General features: G+C 33.6%; 1 long non-coding RNA gene across 3 annotated transcripts; it reads right to left on the bottom strand.

Moving 5' to 3' along the window:
* Nucleotides 1-15,317: 15,317 nt before the first annotated feature.
* LOC140884672 (uncharacterized) lies at nucleotides 15,318-19,135 on the bottom strand. Of its 3 annotated transcripts, none has more exons than XR_012150695.1 (5): nucleotides 18,875-19,135; nucleotides 16,375-18,783; nucleotides 16,147-16,312; nucleotides 15,765-16,037; nucleotides 15,318-15,660 (listed from the first exon to the last, which is right to left on the bottom strand). It is a non-coding gene; the product is annotated as an uncharacterized lncRNA (long non-coding RNA). The 3 variants fall into 3 exon arrangements; XR_012150696.1 differs by having other exon boundaries at nucleotides 16,375-16,550; nucleotides 16,776-19,135; XR_012150694.1 differs by having other exon boundaries at nucleotides 16,375-19,135.
* Nucleotides 19,136-20,796: the final 1,661 nt, after the last annotated feature.

A 20,796-nucleotide genomic window follows, 5' to 3' on the forward strand; every position in this document is an offset into this window, starting at 1 on the left:
ACTCTATCCGGGCCTGGAAAGGGATTGAAATTCTAATCACCAATCCATGGCTAAGTTTGCGGACGAAATGGGGTTGATGCTCCATCCGGGCTATAGACGAGGGGATTGAAATCCGAATCCTATCTTTAGTTATAGCTAAGTTTGCGGGTAATTTATGAGGTTAAAATAAAATTGGGTGCAAAATCCAGCGTTGTTATGAAAAATCTTTGATATAACTTGAAAAGTCCTTTTGATCTTAGTGAGTAGAAGTTGAACATGGTGGAGACTGTTTCGAAACTAAAGAGCGGAGTTGATGATTCTATGAAACAAACTTGTTGCACTAGTGTATCGAAAGCGAGGAGGATAGACAAGATTGGTGAATCATACACACACGAGAACTCTTGAGAAAATTAGCGAACATGTGTATTGAATCTTGAAATGTAAAAATTTGGAGGCCGATTATATTACTCATTATTGTTTTGCTCGGGACTAGTAAAATTCTAAGTTTAGGGGAATTTGATAAATGCAATTTATGCACTTAATTTATATATGATTTGACTTGTCTTTTGTGATGTATTGAGTGGTTATTATGAATATTTGTTGTTGTTTTTGTGAGTTGCAAGGATTGGTGCAAAAGTGGCAGGAAGAATCAGAAGGATGCATTATGGAGTATCAATTTCAGAAAATTACTGGAAATTATTGACTCTACTAAATCAGATCTCTACCATTCAAAATAAAATATGAGATGTTTTTAAACTGTTTTCAAAATTTCAGCTCAATCCGACGGTTAGATTGTGAGATATAAATTTTTGAAAATTTTCGCGCGATGCAGAATTTCATACCCGAGAGCCATGCGCGGGCGCGCGAGAATAGGAGCGGGCGCGCCGTCGCGAAGACAGATTTTGTGATTTTTTTGGAAGGAAACTTTGGGTTTTATTTGGGCTTTTTTTGGGCGATTTTAGGGGCATATAAAAGGATATATTTGGGCACAATTAGGGAAGATAAGCCACACAAAAGACGCACACTTTGGAGAGAATTGAGAGGAGAAGAAGCGGCACCCAAACAAGAGAATCACACAACTACGAATTCAAGTAGGCTTGGGACACGGATTCGAGACGTGGAAGCAAAAGACAAGGGATAATTGAATCACACGACAGAGGAAATTCATCTGGGGATGGAGAATCAACTCTACTCTGTGATTTTTATTATCTGCCTTGATTTATGATGAGATTTTTGGATATGTCTATGTGTTTGATTATTTCATTATAAACTTATTAGTTGTTTCTAGAGATTGATGGATCTTGATTGAAGTTTCATGTTTTGACTATTATTTTGCCTAATATTATTTGTTCTTAAAAATTTATTTGTGTATTCTTGATTTGATTGTCTTTTAATTACTTGATCACTAATTGAATTGTTATATTTATTTGAAATATGGCACTCGGGAGAGGAGATTTTGAATAGGATCATAGGAAAATACAATCTAGGATTTTTGTAGAGGTCGGGAGACTTACAAGTTCCTTTGAGGTCACTGAAAGAGAACCATAGAACTTGATTAAATTGTTTTGTTGTTTGATTTCTGATAGGAATATCGAAATTAGCATTAGAATAATAACATTTACTCGGCGCTCGGGAGATGCAGTAAATAACAATTAAGGGTTCTTGGCCTATAAATTGGAATAGATGATATAATAAATTGATATGATTTGCATGAATGAAAATCGAGTGATATCTTGTATTTAGAACCCGTCTCAGATCGTGTACCCAAAGCCATCCCTAAAATTCTAGATTATTTTATTTTATTTTATTTTAGTTTATTAAATTTTAAACTTTGATTTTCTAAACAAAGTTTAGATTATTTTAATTACATGACTTGGTGTGAATATAAAATTTCAATCCTCGTGGGAACGATACTCTACTCATCATATATTAAAACTTGATACCGTGCACTTGCGGGCACAAAAATACGCAACAAATATGTAGCTCCTCATGAGAAGATGTATGCCACTTTACTTTGAATGATGATGATGATGTGTCGAATATGATTAAATTGTACATCATTTTGAAATTGACTATAATTGAGATGCCTGGTTTGAGAAAATGTGATCAAATGCGAAGTAATAGATATGTTGAAAGGTACGTAATACACTTTTGTTTTTGCTATGATTTTATTATTGTAAAACTACAATGGTTTTTTTAAGTACTTATTTCGTGGAAGTATTGTACTGCACGGATTGATTGTATAGGTCTTTAGATGAATATGAAACATACTGTGCAAATTACACCAATATGGACATGATTCCACTTACAAACTCCATCGAGACTTGGCGTAATTGTTTACGTGGGGAGGGTCAGTTTAAATATGCAAATGCGTTTAGGGTATGTTTGAAAAAATATGCGGTTGCAAGGAGAAGATCTTTTTATTTAAGAAAAATGATAGTCGTAAGGTTAGAGCTATTTATAGTGAGAAGAACTGTGAGTGGTGCGTTTATGCTTCGAGGCACAAAGCAGACAATGTATTTTCTATTAGGACTTGAAATCTAAATCACACTTGTGGCGAGGAAAAACTTCTTAGTAGAGGACATCCTAGAGCTGATGGTGCATGGGTGGCTAATCTTGTGAAGGATAAATTTAGAGGAGAACCATTATGTCGGCCTTCCACAATGATTAAAGATATCTGTTGCATAATTTTGTGTCCGCAAGTGCACAGTGTCAAGTTTTAATAAAGTATGAGTAGAGTATCATTCCCACGAGGAGTAATGTGAAAATTTTTTAGTTCTTGTAATTAAAATAGTCCTAATTTTATTTAGAAACCAAAATTTGAGAGATTATTTAGTTTTAAAATTAATTAAGCAATAAAATAGTAAAGCACGCACGCAATTTAGAAAATTATCAATAAGAGACAAATGTCTAGAGGATTTGATTTCACCTGGTTTCGACAAAAAACTACTTCTAATTAAATTATTTTCATGAATTCTATTCAATTAATAGCCAAAAACACTTAATTATATTATTTCCCTCTCCCGAGCAACAAATAATGTGTATCAGCTAAGATTCAATTCCAATATCCCTATTAAAAATCTAGTCTTAGTGATATGTGTAAAACGATGTTCTTTCTAAGACTCCATTAATGTTATATACTCTCTCGAGCTATATAAACAATTAGCGGTGTAATTTCTATTGGTCCAATTCAAAATCCCCTCTCTGGAGTGCCGAATTCCAAATAAATATAATAAATCAATTATTAATCAAGTAATTGAAAAGACAATCAATACTAGAAAAATAATTAATCTAGGAGAATTCAATCCAATAAAATTAAAAAGTTGCAAAAGTCGTCTACACCAGGCTACATCAACCTCTAGACTAATAAAATTAGTTCATACTAAAAAACTGATAAAAACAAAATATGTTCAGAAATCTAGACATCAATTTAATGATAATAAGTTAAAAAATAAGAAAACAAATTCGAATATTCGACGCCGTGTCTGGTCGATCGATCTTCGTGCTTGATGTTCTTCACGTTAATTCCCGATTTCCCTCTCCAAAATTCACGTTCAGCTCTCCAATCTATTTATGAAATCTTGTGCGGCGGCTGCTCAGATTTTGTGCGGCTCCCCAATTTGTGCATGTAAGCTCTCAGATTTCTCTGTTGTATTGTGACGGCCGCTTCCTCCAATTCGTTCTTCTCAATCTCCTTTTTATATGTTGCTTGAAAAGCCCAAGGTCAAGTCCATGGATCGAGTGTTTTCAGATTTCCAAACTCCGATTTTTTTCCTAATTTATGCGGTAACGCAGATGCTTGATAAATTGCGTAGAAGCACCTTTCTTCATGTTTCTCAGATTGCGCAGATTCGTCAAAATTAGGTGCAGAAGCACTTTTGCATTCTCAAATCTCTGCCTTCTCCTGCATATGCGCCACAAATCACCGCATATGCTCCATTTTCTATTATCACTTACTGGACTTTCACGCATATGCACCACATTTTCCCGCATATGCGCTATGCTTTTCTTCAATTCTCTGCCTTTTGCTGCATATGCACCATATTTTCCCGCATATGCGCTATTCTTTTTTCCAGCTGCGCGACATTTTTCAAAAAATCATATCTTACAATCTAACCGTCGGATTGAGCTGAAATTTTGACAGTAGCTTTAAAAATCCTGAACTTTATTCTGAACGGTGGAGATCGGATTTTATTGTCTCTAAAAAACCCAGTAATTTTCTGAAGTATGATGTCCATATTTCGTCTTGCCGCTTCTTCTCGCTACTTTTCCTCAAATCCTTGCATCTCACAAAAACAACAACAAATACGCATAATATCTACTCCATACATAACAAAATCCAAGTCAAATCATATATAAATTAAGTGCATAAATGCACTTATCAATATCCTTAGAGATTATGGAATTAAACTCCAGTACGTACCACAAAGCTTGGATGGGTAAGGATCTAGCAATGCATGATATAAATCGTACGAATATTGGGACATACGATAAACTACGATGGTATTGTAGAGCAGTTGTACAAACAAATCCAGACAGTGTAGTGGATTGCGAAATAGATATTGAGAAAAGAAAATTTCAGAGGTTATTCATTTGTCTAAATGCATGTATTGTTGGGTTTGTAAGTGGGTGTCGACCTTTACTTTTTTTTGGATGATACTCATATTAAGAACAAGTATAGAGGCGGCATACTGGTGGCTGTATCCAAATATGGTATTGATGATCTGTTTCTGTGGCGTATGCGGTAGTGGATGCAGAAAATGATGATAATTGGATGTGGTTTTGTTGGAAGTTGAGATCAATACTTCTCTCGCAACATGTGACAATGTTTGATCAATATAATTTTTTTTTTCTGATAGACATCCTTGAATCATAAAGGATGTTGAAGCGATGTTCCCAAACAGTCATCAAGCATATTTTTTGAGGCATTTAGTTGATAACTTTGTAAGATAGGTTTGTATTTTGTGTTATATGTTTGTTGTTGTAATTCTCCCAAATTGCATTTTGTACTATGTCTTTGTTGTTGTAATGCTTCAAAAAATTTTTAATACTCCAGCACATGCAGTGGTATGCATGTTGGGGTGTTGGTTTTATCTCCTTTTTATTTTTGTTGTTAGGTGATGCGGAGATATTGACCGCTTAAATTGGTGTGATAAAAATCTATTGGCAAGCGTACCAGATTAAGTAATAGATAGTGGACAAAAGTCTCGAACCCACAGGGACTGTATATGTATGAGTACCAAAATATGATTATTCCTACTTAATCTAGACTAATCAATAAAAGTGATGAATTTTAAGATTTTTAACTATGAAATTAAATTGAAATTAAAGTTCAATTAAAAATGCAGCAGGAATTTTTGGATTAAATTAAAAAATGGGAAAAGTTCGATCAAGGACATACGTAGGTACCAGACAAATTATGTAACATGTAGTCGATTCAGCACTCAGATTTAATCTTAAATTACGGAAATTCTCCTAACTTGTTCAAATGTCTATTTTAGAACAATCAAACCTATTCAAATATTAAGGGATAAATTTTTCGTAATTATAATCAAATTCAAACGCATGAAGATCTTTGAGAATTCAGTTTTCACCTAAACCGCACACTGAAATCGAATTCTATTTCTAGTCGGTTTTACCATGTGTTGATTATTAAAGTGGTCAAAATCAATCCCCCTCTGTCGACTTAGGACCAATTAACATGCAAGCAAACAGTTGATCAGGCTATTCACAAGACAAATAAAAATCTAGCAATCAATAAAATAAAATCAAGTCTGAAAAATCCCAAATAAACATCCAAGTTTTCTACATAAATTTATCCGGCCCAATCACGTGGCCTTGATCAAAAAGAAAAAAACTACTCCATAAACGAAATCATGATTCAAACAAAGTTTTTAATCATGAACTAAAAATAATAAGAAGAAAAGAAGAAAAAAAAGAGAAATCTTATCTCCCAAGCCTGTAGCCGCCTCTCTTCTATGATTAAATCAATGCCCCAACGCTCACCGGAAAATAAAGCATTTGCCCAACCGGAAAATAAAGCATTTGATCAACCATCGAGCAACCAGTTTTCTGTCCCAATTCTAAAAATTTCGCGATATGCAGGAACCCCGTGCCAGGTACGTTCCTAGGTCCGTGCATGTGTTCTTTCCAGCACGCAATTTTCTTGAAAAAAATCATATCTCAAGTTATAGCCATTGGATCGAGATGAAATTTGGACAAAAGCTTTAAAACATCTTGAAATTCATTTTGAACTGTGGATATTTGATTTGTATCTCTCTAAAATAAAAAATTAATTTTTACCAAGGATGCTCCGTAATTTATTCTTCAAAAATCCATTTTCCTACAAAATTAACTCGGAGAGTGAAATACATATACATATACTAAAACACATAAAAACACATAAAAAAATATGAATGCACACAAAATAGATATAAAAATATCACGAAATAATTCATACAAAATGCACTCATCAGATATCCTATGCACAATAAAAATCACTGGACATTTGTTTTTAAGAAGGCAGCTTATGCCTTGATAGTGAGAGAGTACGCCGAATATACTAGTCTATCATTAAGTCAATGTCCCTTGCTAAAGGATTCATCAGGTATTCACAACCAACCTGTTGGGAAAATGCTTTATTTTCCGGTGAGCGTTGGGGCATTGATTTAATCATCAAGTCTTCACAACCAACCAATTATTGCGATGGTTGATCATATTAAAATTCAAATAATGAAAATGATGCATCAATGACGTGAAACATCAATTGGGTGGACAAGTGTGTTAACCCCGGAACAAGAAAAGAAGCTAGTTTACACGTACAAAAAGTCCAGGAGCTTAATAGTTAAACGATCAACTAGTTTGACATTTGAGGTTGTTGACGTAGAAAAAACTTGTTCTGTTGATTTTCAGATTCGGAAGTCCTCCTGTAAAGTTTGGAAAATGTACAAGCTTCCATGTTAACACGCTTGTACTGCAATAGAGTCGAATTCCATTTCTATTTATGACTTTTGTGACAGATATTACAAAGAGGAGACATATCGACAGACGTACAGAGGAATTATTAATCCTATACATACAACTGATATGCAGCTAGATGAAGCCGACGATGAACATGGCATAGAGGCACCTAATGTCCATTGTCAATCTGGTCGTCGTTGCACTAAGAGAATCCCATCGCAGACTAATGTGCGTCAACTGACTTGTGGCCGGTGCCATAAGAAGGGGCATAACAGACGCACATGCAAGGAGGAAGGTGTTTAGGAATATGGTTTCTGGTATTTGAGTTCAATTTTGGAAGAATTCTGATGCATATAGTGTTTTTAGATAATTTAAACCTCATTTTGGAAGCATTGAAAAATGAACTTCAACTTATTGTAATTGCTTTGATGATACATTTTGTTAGTGACTATTATGTAGTAGTTTATGTATTTTGAAGCTATCATTGTTGTACTTAAGGGTAATTAATTTTCTATTATCTTCACTGTGTTGTATGTTTAATTATATTTTTGTTCGGAAACATTTAGTACTTGTATTATCTATGTGTAGCATCAATTAATTAAAGATATGAACACTGGGCGTACTAAAAAGTAGTACTAATTAAGCAAAAAAATGCATAAGTTATATATTACAATCTCGTGGTCATAAACACACTTCAGGAAAAAACAACAAACAAAACATTTTGGTCTATTGATGAAGGTGAATTATGAAGAAGAACAAATACTTAATGAGTGCAACAATACAATTGATATGAATGACTTCCAAACATCTATATTTAGCACAATGGGATTAGCACTAATTTCAATACAAAATTTTAATTGACGGTGAATATTGTCTTTCTTTGACTGAAAAGAATGTGACGTGACTCAAATGCCTTTCCTGTCTGTTGACTCACGATTTCTCAGAGAGCTACAAAAGGTCATTAAAGTTTACCTGTGAAGATACTGCGTCAAATATTATGCTACAATATATACTCCACTTCCAACTACACTGTTTTAAGACTATACGTGTCCTTAAATCTCTGCCCATATGAGCGAATTTTGAAAATATAAAATTCTCTCTCTTACATAAGAGAGTGAATATGAAAAACCAATTTTCAGAATTTGGGAAAAAATTTGCTACTTGTCAAAAACCACTTTTGGTTTTTTCTTGGACGCTCATTTTTTTCTTTCTCTTCTTCTTCTAGTCTTCTTTATGTCAAAACCAATTGCCTAGCAGGCTTTCGGCATTATTGAGGCAAAACTTTTCGAATTTCTTTGCTGCATTCAATATCAATCACTTTTTATTCTTTAAGTTCTTGTTTCGAGTATTTTATTATTTTGATAAAAAAAATATTCTTTGTTTTTTCTTTAAATTTTCTTTTGAGTATTATCATTCTAATGAAAATATTATTTGTTCTTTAGTCTCTTGTTTTAGAGTAATTTATTATTCTTTTGTTTTTTTAAAAATGGGTATCTTACTATTATAATAAAAATATATATGTTATGATATTCATTGTTAAATTGGCTAGTGATTGAGCACTTATACAAGATATATAATTTTTGAACTGTGCTAAAATTAATAAATTTTTTTGATTTGCTAAAAATTAAAATGTGATTTTTATTTGTTTAAATATTTTCGTCATATTTTTTATTGTTCATAATATTTACTTTATTAGTGTATGTCTCTTGTGATTAATTTTTAAGCAACTTTAGTTGTTAATGGAAAATTAAAATTTAAAACTTTACTATAAATTTTAGGTAATCATGAACATGGATAATATCACGAATCGTAGGTTAGATTTTGGAAAAGAAAACGATGTACCGAAAACACTTAATCAAGCTGATGATTAAGAACAAGTTGTTCATGTCGAAAAATTTGATGGTGATTTCTACTCTAATATTGCAAACACACATATCCCCAAAATTGGTTGAGAATTTGAAGATGAAGAAGCAACATATAGGTTTTATAATGATTATGCAAAGATGGTTGGTTTTAGTATTCGAAAACGTGCATGTCTTAAAGATAATAACAGAAATATCCTTGATAGAACATTTTGTTGTTCATGTCAAGGTCTGAGAAAAAGATAAACGAGATATGAGTATCAAGTCTCATCGCCCTAAAACAAGAACAAGTTGTTACACAGAATGAAAGTTAGTGCTTGTGAGACAGGTAAATTTAAGATCGTTGGCTTTGTTTCTAATCATAGCGGACACAACTTAGTCAGTCCAAATAAGTTTCACATACTGAGGTCCCAAAGAAATATAACTATTGGACAAGCAATGCAGTTATCTAATCTTGATTGATCTGGGATACCACTAAAAGCGGGTTTGACCTATATGGCTAGTCAAGTAGGTGGACACGAAAAATTGGATTTATTCTTGAATATTATAGAAACTATTTGCGTACACAGAGAACTATGGATGTCAAAACAGGAGATACATGAGGAGTACTTGAATATTTGCAAAAGATGCAATCAGTTGATCAATTTTTTTTATTATGAAATTCAAGTTGATAACGACGATTTGATCGCTAATATCTTTTGGGCAGATGGCAAATGATGGCCGATTTTGTACATTTTGGAGATGTTGTATCTTTTGATACAACATATAGAAAAAAATAAAGAAGGAAGACCCTTTGCACTTTTTGTTGGAGTCAATCATCACAAACAAACTATTATTTTTGGAGCAGATTTATTATATAATGAAACTGCACAGACTTTCATGTGGCTTTTTGATACATTTGATAAAACCATGAATGGAAAAAAAAGCCTGTAACTATTCTCACTGATCAAGATGCAGCAATGACATAAATGTGGCCTGAAACTTATCATCGCCTATGCATTTAGCATATTTATCAGAATGCAGCTACCCATATTGGAGCTGTGTTTTCAAGTTTCAAAGATTTTTCGACAGATTTTAGTTCTTGCATATATGACTATGAAGAGGAACAAGATTTTCTAGAATCATGGCAATAAATGTTGGACAAGTATTGTCTTCAGAGCAATGAATGGTTGGAGAGGATGTTTAAAATAAAAGAAAAATGGTCATTAGTATATGGAAGACAAATGTTTTGTGCATATATAACTATCACTCGACGTAGTGAGAGTATGAAAATCATTTTGAAAAAAATATGTGAACTATAAGCATGATTTTCTACAGTTTTTCAGCATTTTCGGAGATTAGTTGATGATCGTCATTACGAAGAGTTGAAGGCTGACTTCAAAACAAACCACAGTACTCCAACGCTTTCCTTTCGAGTTGAAATTCTCAAGCATGCAGTAAGTGTTTACACACATGAGACTTTTTTGCTATTTCAAAATGAGTTGGGTAAAGCGAACGATGAAAGATTAGAAATTGTCGCAAAATCAAATGTCACATCTCAATATAAGATCACACCGTATAAAAAGCAATACCAATACAGTTACATATGACTCTTCTGCTGATAAGGTTTCTTGTAGTTGCACAAAATTTGATTTTGCAGGAATATTGTGTTCTCATGCACTCAAAGTGTTGAATTTTAAAAATATAGTGAGACTTCTTGATTGTTATATTAAAAAAAGATGGACGAAGAAAGCAAAAAAAGGTGGACCGCTGAAGCTTCTTCACAAATTTCTCACCGAATGATAGAATCTTTAAATGAGTTGCAAGAAGAAGATGAAAAGGTAAAGATTGGGATACGCTATAAAGAGCTATGTCAAATGAATAATCAATTGATGACACGTGCTGCTTTGATAGAGGAGACGTATGATATTGTAAGAGAAAATACTCTCAAGATGATTGAGGAAGTCGATTCAAGTTTAGAAAAAAGAGGAAGGATGAAACAATCTGTTGGTATAAGCATGGGAAAAAAAGGTCAAAAAATGATTGTGATGAAATTGTGGTGAGAGGACTTAAAGTTAAACAAAATTCCTGGAAAAAGACCAAAAGTGGTTTAGAGAAGACTAAAAGAAGGAGAAAGTCAAATTTGAGTGAAAACTCATTTTTTAACGGGTCATCTTCTGTGAAGGCACTTGATACAAATTTTGAGCAGGTAATATTTCTACATTTTTTTTAGAATGTCAAGTAAATACTAAAATTATTTTTTTAATGGATCGTGTCATTTATGTTAGTATATTTGTCTGATTATTTTGTTTAAATTAAATAGAATTCTCAAGTTTGCTCATCTACTTGCATAGCGCATATAGGCTTCACACAATCATTGCAGGTAATTCATTTATTTATATTTATAATTTTTATAGATTTGAAATTTAAATATGTACTTATAATATTTTAGCAGAATGATTTGAATGTTTTAACAATGAGAAGTCAACAATCAGATTTCCACGACAAAGATGAAGTGCAGAACTCAATTGAAAAATAAGAGATTACCTGAAACATTTATGGTGGTGGTAGTTCTTTATTTTATCTATTGTTTTTCATTACTAGTTTTGACTACATATTTAATTCGAATTTATAATTAAGTTCTACTATTTATTATTTAATGGTGATGATAATTGTTTATTTTTATTAATAGTATGTTTTTTAGCATCAATTCTGAAATTATTAAATGATGGATGCATTCAATTAATTATATTATATTTTTATTTATTGCATTACTTACACTTTCTAAGGATACATAAAATGAGAAGTGAATAAAAGTTAAATGTTTAAGGATTAATTAATTATATGAATATTAAATAGAGTTTCAAAGTATTGAAAAATTCTTTAGTAGGTAAACTTAAAATGTGATTTAATTGCTAAAATTTTTAGATTACTAATTTAACAATAAACTTATTAATATTAATAAAGAGATTTTATTTATTCTTTTAAATGTTAAAAGAGAAAGTGATGAAGAATAGATACATATGAAAATATATAAAATACGATCGCAATATTAAAAAAAATTACCAGCTCAAAAAATAAAAATAATAATGATGATGTAAAAAAAAATATGTAGAAAAACTAAAATTTGGCACTCCAAATTTCTTTGCTGACGTGAGAGAGAAGAAGAGAACATCTCCACTTTTCAAAACCAACGTGATATAGTGAAGCAATATGATAAATGAATGGACACATGTCAACACCATAGCAGTCTAGCAGGAAGTGTATCATATAATATAACAGAAGATTTTTTTCGAAATGATACCGCATATTGCATACATGTAATACCACGAATTACGAAATTTGTACCATGTATTAAGAACATCGGTACGACAACACGTGTCATTCATAATGCTGATAACTTATAAGAGTGGAATCAATTATTGTGTATGCTTGTTGTGCTGCACATTGAGTACATGGTATACCATGAATAACATATTTTTTACCATGTAATAAGCATGTATGTACGGTAAAACATATGTCATTCACACGGCTTATAACTTACAAAAATAGAGATCAGTAACTAGTAAGTATGTTCGTCGTACCACACAATGCGTATATAATATACCACACATAGTGTACTTTCTACCATATATTAGGCAAATATATATATATGACAAAGAATATGTCTTTCATACTTCTGATAACTTACAAGAATGAAGATCAATTAGTACGTATGCTCGTCGTATCGCACATTGCTACATGTAATACACCAAATAAGTACATTGTACTATATATTAAGTAAGTGTCTACGACAAAACATATGTCATTAATACTTTTCATAACTTACAAGAATGAAGATCAATAACTAGTAAGTATGTTCTTTATACCGCACAATGCGTACATAGTATACCACATATAGTGTATTTGCTACCATACATTAAGCAAATATATACGACAAAACATATATCATTAATACTTCTCATAACTTACAAGAATGAAAATCAATAACTAGCGAGTATGCTCGTCTTACCGCACAATGCGTACATAGTATACCACATATAGTGTAATTGCTACCATATATGAAGCCAACATATACGACAAATCATATGGTATTCATACTTCTGTTAACTTACAAGAATGGAGATCAATAACTAATGCATGTGCTCGTGGTACCGCACATTGAAAACATGTAATACCACCGATTGCGAGTTTGGTAGCCTCAATTAAAAGATACGTATGACAAAATATATTTCATTCATTCTGCGTATATACATTACAAGAATAGAGATCAATAACTAATTATTAAAACATGTTTATGCATCAAGTGCATAATTTATAGCATCAATGATGATTGGCACATGTTTATGCATGAAATTTCTAATTTGGTAGCATATATGGTGATTAACAAACACTTGTATATGTATCCATTGTATATGTTTGTAATATCTATGGTTAAAACAACCTTATGTATGCATCCAATGTCCTAATTTTGTAACATCAATGGTGATTAACACAAGTTTATGCATCAAGTACATAATTTTATAGCATCAATGATGATTGGCACATGTTTATGCATGAAATGTTTAATTTGGTAGCATATATGGTGATTAAAAAAACACATGTATGTATCCATTGTACATGTTTGTAACATCTATGGTTAAAACAACATTATGTAAACATCCAATGTCCTAATTTTGTATCATCAATGATGATTAACGCATGTTTACACATCAAATGTCTAATTTTGTAGCATCAATAATGATTATCACATTTTATGCATTTTAATGTTTAATTTGGCAGCATATATGGTGATTAAAAAACACATGTATATGTATCTATTGTATATGTTTGTAACATCTATGGTTAAAATAACCTTATATATGCATCCAATGTCCTAATTTTGTAACATCAATGGTGATTAAAACATGTTTATACATTCTATTGTCTAATTTGATAACATATATGGTGATTAACAAACACATGTATATGTATTTATGTTTGTAACATCTATGGTTATAACAACCTTATGTATGCATCCAATGTCCTAATTTTGAAACATCAATGGTGATTAACACATGTTTACACATCAAATGTCTAATTTTGTAGCATAAATAATGATTATCACATGTTTTATGCATTCTAATGTCTAATTTGGTAGCATATATGGTGTTTAACAAACACATGTATATGTATTCATTGTATATGTTTGTAACATCTATGGTTAAAACAATCTTATGTATGCATTCAATGTCCTAATTTTGTAACATCAATGGTGATGTTGGTGCATGGTCAGACGCAGTACCATGGTTATATTGACCAGTAGTACAATAGATGAAAAATGAAGTATAATTGAGACTATTTGTGGTATGATAGTTTGTTAAATTTGGTACATCTTCCATACATGTTTACCATGGTGGTGTTGGTACGTGGTCAGAAATGCAGTACCGGTTATATTTCCCAGTAGTACAATATATGGAAAATGAAGTATAATAGAGACTATTTGTGGTATGATAGTTTGTTAAATTTGGTACATCTTCCATAAATATTTACCATGGTGGTGTTGGTGCGTAGTCAGAAATGCAGTACTGGTTATATTGCCCAGTAATACAATAGATGAAAAATGAAGTATAATAGAGATTATTTGCGGTATGATATGTTTTTAAATTTAGTACATCTTCCATACATGTATACGATGGTGGTATTGGTGCGTGGTCAGAAACGCAGTACCAGTTATATTGATCAGTAGTACATTAGCTGGCAAATGAAGTATAATACGAACTTATTGTGGTATAATGTTATGTTAAATTTAGTACATCTTCCATGCATTTTTACCATGGTAGTGTTGGTCCGCGGTCAGAAACGCAGTACCGGTTATATTGACCAGCAGTACAATAGATAGAAAATGAAGTATAATAGAGACCATTTGCGGTATGATGTTTTGTTAAATTTGGTACATCTTCCATACATGTTTACCATCGTGGTGTTGGTGCATGGTAAAAAATGCAGTACCGGTTATATTGATCAGTAGTACGTTAGCTGACAAATGAAGTATAATACGGTCTTATTTTGGTATAATGTTATGTTAAATTTGGTACATCTTCCATACAATTTTACCATGGTGATATTGGTGTGCATTAAAAAACTCAGTACCAACTGTATTAACTCATAGTACATTAGTAGACAAGTGCAGTATAAAATTGATTTTACTTGGTATAATATTTTGGTACTTGGTCATAAACTTAGTACCAATTGTATTGACTCGTGGTACATTAACAGGTAAATGTAGTATAACATTGGTAATGTAAAGTATCATTTCTTGTCAAATTTTGTATAAAAGTGCGAGGAAATCAATTTAGAAGTGTTAACAAACCCATAAAATACCAATGCAATACAACATAAAATTATCAAGGGTTAATATCAAGGGCCAATTGAAAAGAATCACCATATAAACTCCAAATCCAACCAAAATAAAATAGCAATTCAACTAAAATAAAATAGCAGTACCATCAAAGGTATCTAGTCAACCGACACATATTAGTAATTCAATAAATGAAAATTACACATCCATTCTACCAAAATACAATACCAAATTCTTTAACACAGTTATCCATCCGATCAAAATACAGTACAAAATACACCAAAAATAATTGTCCACTCCATTCTCATTTCCTTGAATCCATTTTCATCAACCGATATTCGTCATTTAGGATGGTTGCAGCAACGTGTGCCCTTGTACCTCTATGTTGCAATCAGTCTGATAATTCATGTAAAAGGGTCATCACGAGCATAAAACTCCGCCCATAGGCAAGTAAAAATACCACAATCGGGATTATTCCCTTGTTCTCTACACTTTTGGAATCCCACGTTGCAATTGGAAAGGTCAACGTCCATAAAAATCCTCAATTATCATAACAAAAATTCAACAAAGACACAAATCAAAATATTGTAATAGCAAACTAATTGCATCACATAATGAGGGGGGTAAAATAATGCAATACTTACAAGCTGCCTCGCACTTGTCCTGTCATATGGGCTATCTATTGAGTTCCTCACCACAAATTCCCTTTTTTTTTTATTACTCCACACAAGAAAAAACCAATGGGATCTCACACCAATAGGGAATAACACATATCTGCATGTCTCAATTACTTCCTTGTCTAGATCATGTAGCTTCACCATGGTACTGTTCGTTCACTTGGAGAGAAAGTCCACATATTGATGATCCTCAAGTGATTTGTTATTATAGTGCTCACCAAGTACATGTAATACATCAAGCTACGAAAAAATATTTAAATTTCAACAATCAATGTTTATAGTGCTTAAATACATAAATAAAAGAATAGTAGATGAAATACAATTAATTAAAAAGGTAGCTCATACACACATGGACCCAAGGTTGAACCGTATAAATGGGAAGATCATGGTTATTAGAGCGGCTCAGAATTTTCAGGTAGCATTCTATTATCTCTCCCGGGACACCTTTTCAAAACAGCAGATCGCATAATGGAGGTCTTTTCACTGATATGTATGAGTCATTCCACACCACACAACTGTGCAAAATAAAATCAGTGCACTAATTAAAATATACAATGTAATAAACATAATGACTTACTCCAATTTTTCTCTTGAAAGGAAAGAACAAATGGCATTTCTCTTCGAGTCAGTAGCTAAATTATGTCCACGAAAATCTGTTTGACACGTGTACAATTGCAAAGAATCCTCCATGACATGTCCAACGTCTAACGTCACCTGCTCAACAATACGATCAAGATCTACGAGGTAGTCATCCTGATCAAACACACAACAATTAAAACATAAACAATATAAGTCATATATCAAATAAAGAAAAGAAACAACTATAAGTAATATATTATTTGTAGTGACCCTTACCGAGATCACCTACTAAACAGAACTTAGGCATGCAATTAACTTAATTAAACAGAAATAAGAATTAAACTGTGGAAACCATAAATATAAAATACTACAATCCCAAGGCAAGGAATCTGTAAATACCCAAATAGTTATACAACCAAATCGAACGTTGTATCAATCCAAATACAACAGAAAGATAAACCCTAGGCGAAGCTCCAGCTGGCCAACCACTGCCTAGCCCCTCTTGGATCCACCCGCCTCATCCAATCGCAAACCTGCCCCATGGAATAGAGTGTCCAGAAACACAGAGTACAAGATGTGAGCATAAAAGGCTCAGCACGAGAGTATGAGTATACATGAATGTAAGTGAACCGCCTACTGACTAGAGGTCAAGAATCAGATACAGAGATAGACCGGGCCCTGGTATGTAGCACGCTGTGCCGTCGCTTCAGGAGGTGGCTCACATACCGAAATACTAGTGGATATGCCGGACCCAAATCGATGGAAGTCCATACACTAACAGGATAGGGTAGAACCCTACTAACAGACATCTCAAAGGAGATAGCTCAAGATGAAAATGTACGCAGCATAAAATCATGTCATATAAATCATGCAGTCACATAATACATGCATACTCAGTCAAGATATCTCGAACAATACTTTTGTACCTAACACCGAAGTCTGAACTAAGATGAAAGAAGACAACCCTTAGCTGTCTTAGGTTCAAGCCCGACCCGACCTGGCCTCAAGACTGACCCGACCTGGCCTCTCCCTTCAAGCCCGACCTGAACTTCTCCTGGTCAAGCCCGACCTGAACTGCACCTGGTCAAGCCCGACCTGAACTGTACCTTGTCAAGCCCGACCTGAACTGCTCCTGGTCAAGCCCCGAGCTACTCCTTTCCGAACTCCCGAGCTACTCCTAGGTCCGAGTAGAACCAAGAAGTGAGATGAAATGGTGTAAAAATGACCGAACCCTCGACTCCTATTTATAGAGGATGAGCCGGGACAGGTGTCAACCGAGTGCATGACACCTGGCAGGATACTAATCTTGCCTTAGCTCCAGCCACGTGTTCCTTCCCGACCTGAATACCATGTGCTCTTCCATGACCGAACACTACCTTGGCCTTGCACAACACTTTCTTGAGCACCCTAAGCCCCGACCCGAGCCACTCAAGACCGACCCGAGCCATGTTCTTCCTTGGCCGAGCCCCTCATGTCCGAACCTTATCTTGGTTTTCATCATGACCGACCCGAGCCCCAAAGGAAAGACCCGAGCTCAAACCAAGCTCCATACCCAAGCCAAACACATACACATGACCGAGCCTTAGCTCCATGCCCGAGCCCTTGCTGATCAACCATGACCGACCCGAGCTACGCATGACCGACCCGAGCCCATGGTCAAATCCATCAAACCTTGCTCATTCTCATGTCATGTGTTCTTGATCTTGACTTGTGCTCTTGTTAATAAAATATTTAATAGATCTAAACATAATTAACCATTTAATCTTGTAAATTGGAACTGGGTTACTACATTATTACTAACCTCTGTCGTACTACCAACCAAACTACTCGATTTCTCTCTCAATCAATTTGAAGTTCTATTCGGCGCATTCATCAAACTCTATTTATTTCACCTACTAGCGCGCTCTACTTTATTTCTTATGTTTGCGATTTTATTAGGATCAATCTCACTTGCAGCATCACTCTCTTCAACAAGCATCTTTGAAACACGGTCATCAACATTTCGACCGAAGGCATCTTCATCGGCCTTCGAGGTCATTTTACTAGAATACACATTCATATTATCAATTATCTTCTCAGGTTCCTTCTCAATTTCATTTTTTATTTGCATTTTCTCACCTTCCTTCTCATCTAACTTACCAACTCCATCCTCCATTTCATCCGCAGCATCTGTCACATTTTCATGATCTATTGAAACTTGTGTCTCAAGATGCACACTATGCAAGTCATTCAAACTGCCACCAAAATTCTTACCAACTTAATTTTTACGATTACTACTGTTTCCAGCAACATTGTTCAAACCATACTTGCGTTTCAACTTCTCAATCTCAGAAGACTGTTCCCTAAAAATCTTCTCCAAATGAGTGACATCAGTTTTCAGAAGATACTCATTCATTGTTGACATTACCTATAACAAATCAATCACAAAATTCATCAAAAAACTTTAAGATCATTAGAATTAATTACACAAAGTATAAAGTCGCATCACATTCACGTACCACACTGCTGGAAAATATCTCCTCAACAAACACTCTTTCCTCAGGAAATGGAACTAAAGAAACAACCTATTTATAACATAAAATTGCAACGTTAAAACCTTATAATTATTTTGGATAATATTATATAAAATTAACATATCAAATAGGAACTTCGTCCTCGTAATTGCGTTAAAAAATTATTCGGCAGAATCGGCATTGGAATTTTGCACTTTGCCCAACGAAAAACACGGAAAAAGTTCCTAAAACTTGCCTGAATGGCGGACAAAGGTACACTCTCATACAACTATGACTATATTGAAAGATTATTAGATTAAGTAATGAATAAGAAGAAATGTTAGATGACCAATGTATTAGGACAATACATACTAACCAATAACCATCAACCCTACTAAACAACCATTTAGGTACATCTTTCGTTCTACTTCACCTTGCTCATCACCGATATGGGAAGCCACTTGCTCGCAAAGGAATCGGTACGCAGCATCACCCCACGTGTAATCAAAAAAATGATCCAGATCATCAAGATATGACATAATAAATCGTGGAGTAGAATAATTGCCAACCGAAAAAAATCACACAATTGAATAAATATAAGATAAACATCCTTGCAAAGTCCTCAACATATATTTTTTTTTCCTTACGTGCTAGTTCAATAAGTTTCACACGAATGCTTGACCGGATCACTTTGCTTACATTAACCACAAAATAACGATTTACAAAGGAAGATTCCATTTTCAAATCGATATTCACCGGTTTTCCAACATATTTTAGACTCATCACAATGAAAAACTCTGACGACTTAAAAGGAACCGATACACTACCATCACTAAATTTAAAGTACAAAGACTAAACATCAAACTTTTTCAACACTGCCTCAACCTTCAAACAACTAAAGCTAAGCTTTGACATCTTTAATTATTACGAGAATGGAGAATCTTTTATCCACTCTAGTTGTCTTCTCCTGATTACAGGTGAAAGTTCTTCCATCGTAATCCGAAATACTGAAGCAGAGCAATGGCTTGGTGACTCATACGGCCTACGTGACTAGCCTTCACCTCAGATCCTACTCGTTTTCGAAACATTTCTAAATCAAAAAATAAAACAGTGTGCCATAAGTCATAACGAAAAGCATTTTGATAAACAAATTTCACGGTAACAAAGCAGAAAAATAAAAATAAACCAAAAATAAAAAATAAACCCAGACCATTTCTCTAATAATTCGTAACAAAGCAGAAAAATAAAAATAAACCAAAAATAAAAAATAAACCCAGACCATTTCTCTAATAATTCGAAACAAATATTCATATGCACATTTCCAATAGGCCCAGAAACCACAACTCATATGCAACCGCAGTACTATAAATCAACATTTCGTAAGACCAAAAACAAATAATGATATAAGCATCTTCAAAGAATAAAAATTGGTTAGTACATCACTAAATCATATTAATTTACCCCAAAAACAAAATATTTTGATAAAACCAACATTTACAAATGCATTACCTACAACATAATTCTAATACAAAAATTATCTACAAATGCATTATCCCGATTGTTTTTTAAAAAAATTGATGTACCTGATATTGTTCAACGCAAACCTAGGTTGGAGAAAAGAATTGGCCCGCTGTTTCAGAAGATTAAACACTCAGTTGGAATTTTGTGAATGTCTCGTCGGGGCTGGAAAGAACAATATCTCCCGTTGTCGGTGGAGGAGAATCAACGCCGGAAGTGGATAATTGACGCCGGAGGACCTAAGCTATCCTTCGCCGGTGGACCTAAGCTATCCTTCGCCGTAGAGTAAAAATCTTGTAAATATGTTGGACGGAAGCGTAATAGAGAAACAGAAGAAACGATGGAGGACTTCAATCTTCATAGGGAAAACACGGCGGTCAGAAGAAGAAATGAGAACACGGCAGCCGCAA

The sequence above is a fragment of the Henckelia pumila genome, chromosome 2 (genome assembly GCF_033568475.1).
Source record: "Henckelia pumila isolate YLH828 chromosome 2, ASM3356847v2, whole genome shotgun sequence".
Taxonomy (NCBI): domain Eukaryota; kingdom Viridiplantae; phylum Streptophyta; class Magnoliopsida; order Lamiales; family Gesneriaceae; genus Henckelia; species Henckelia pumila.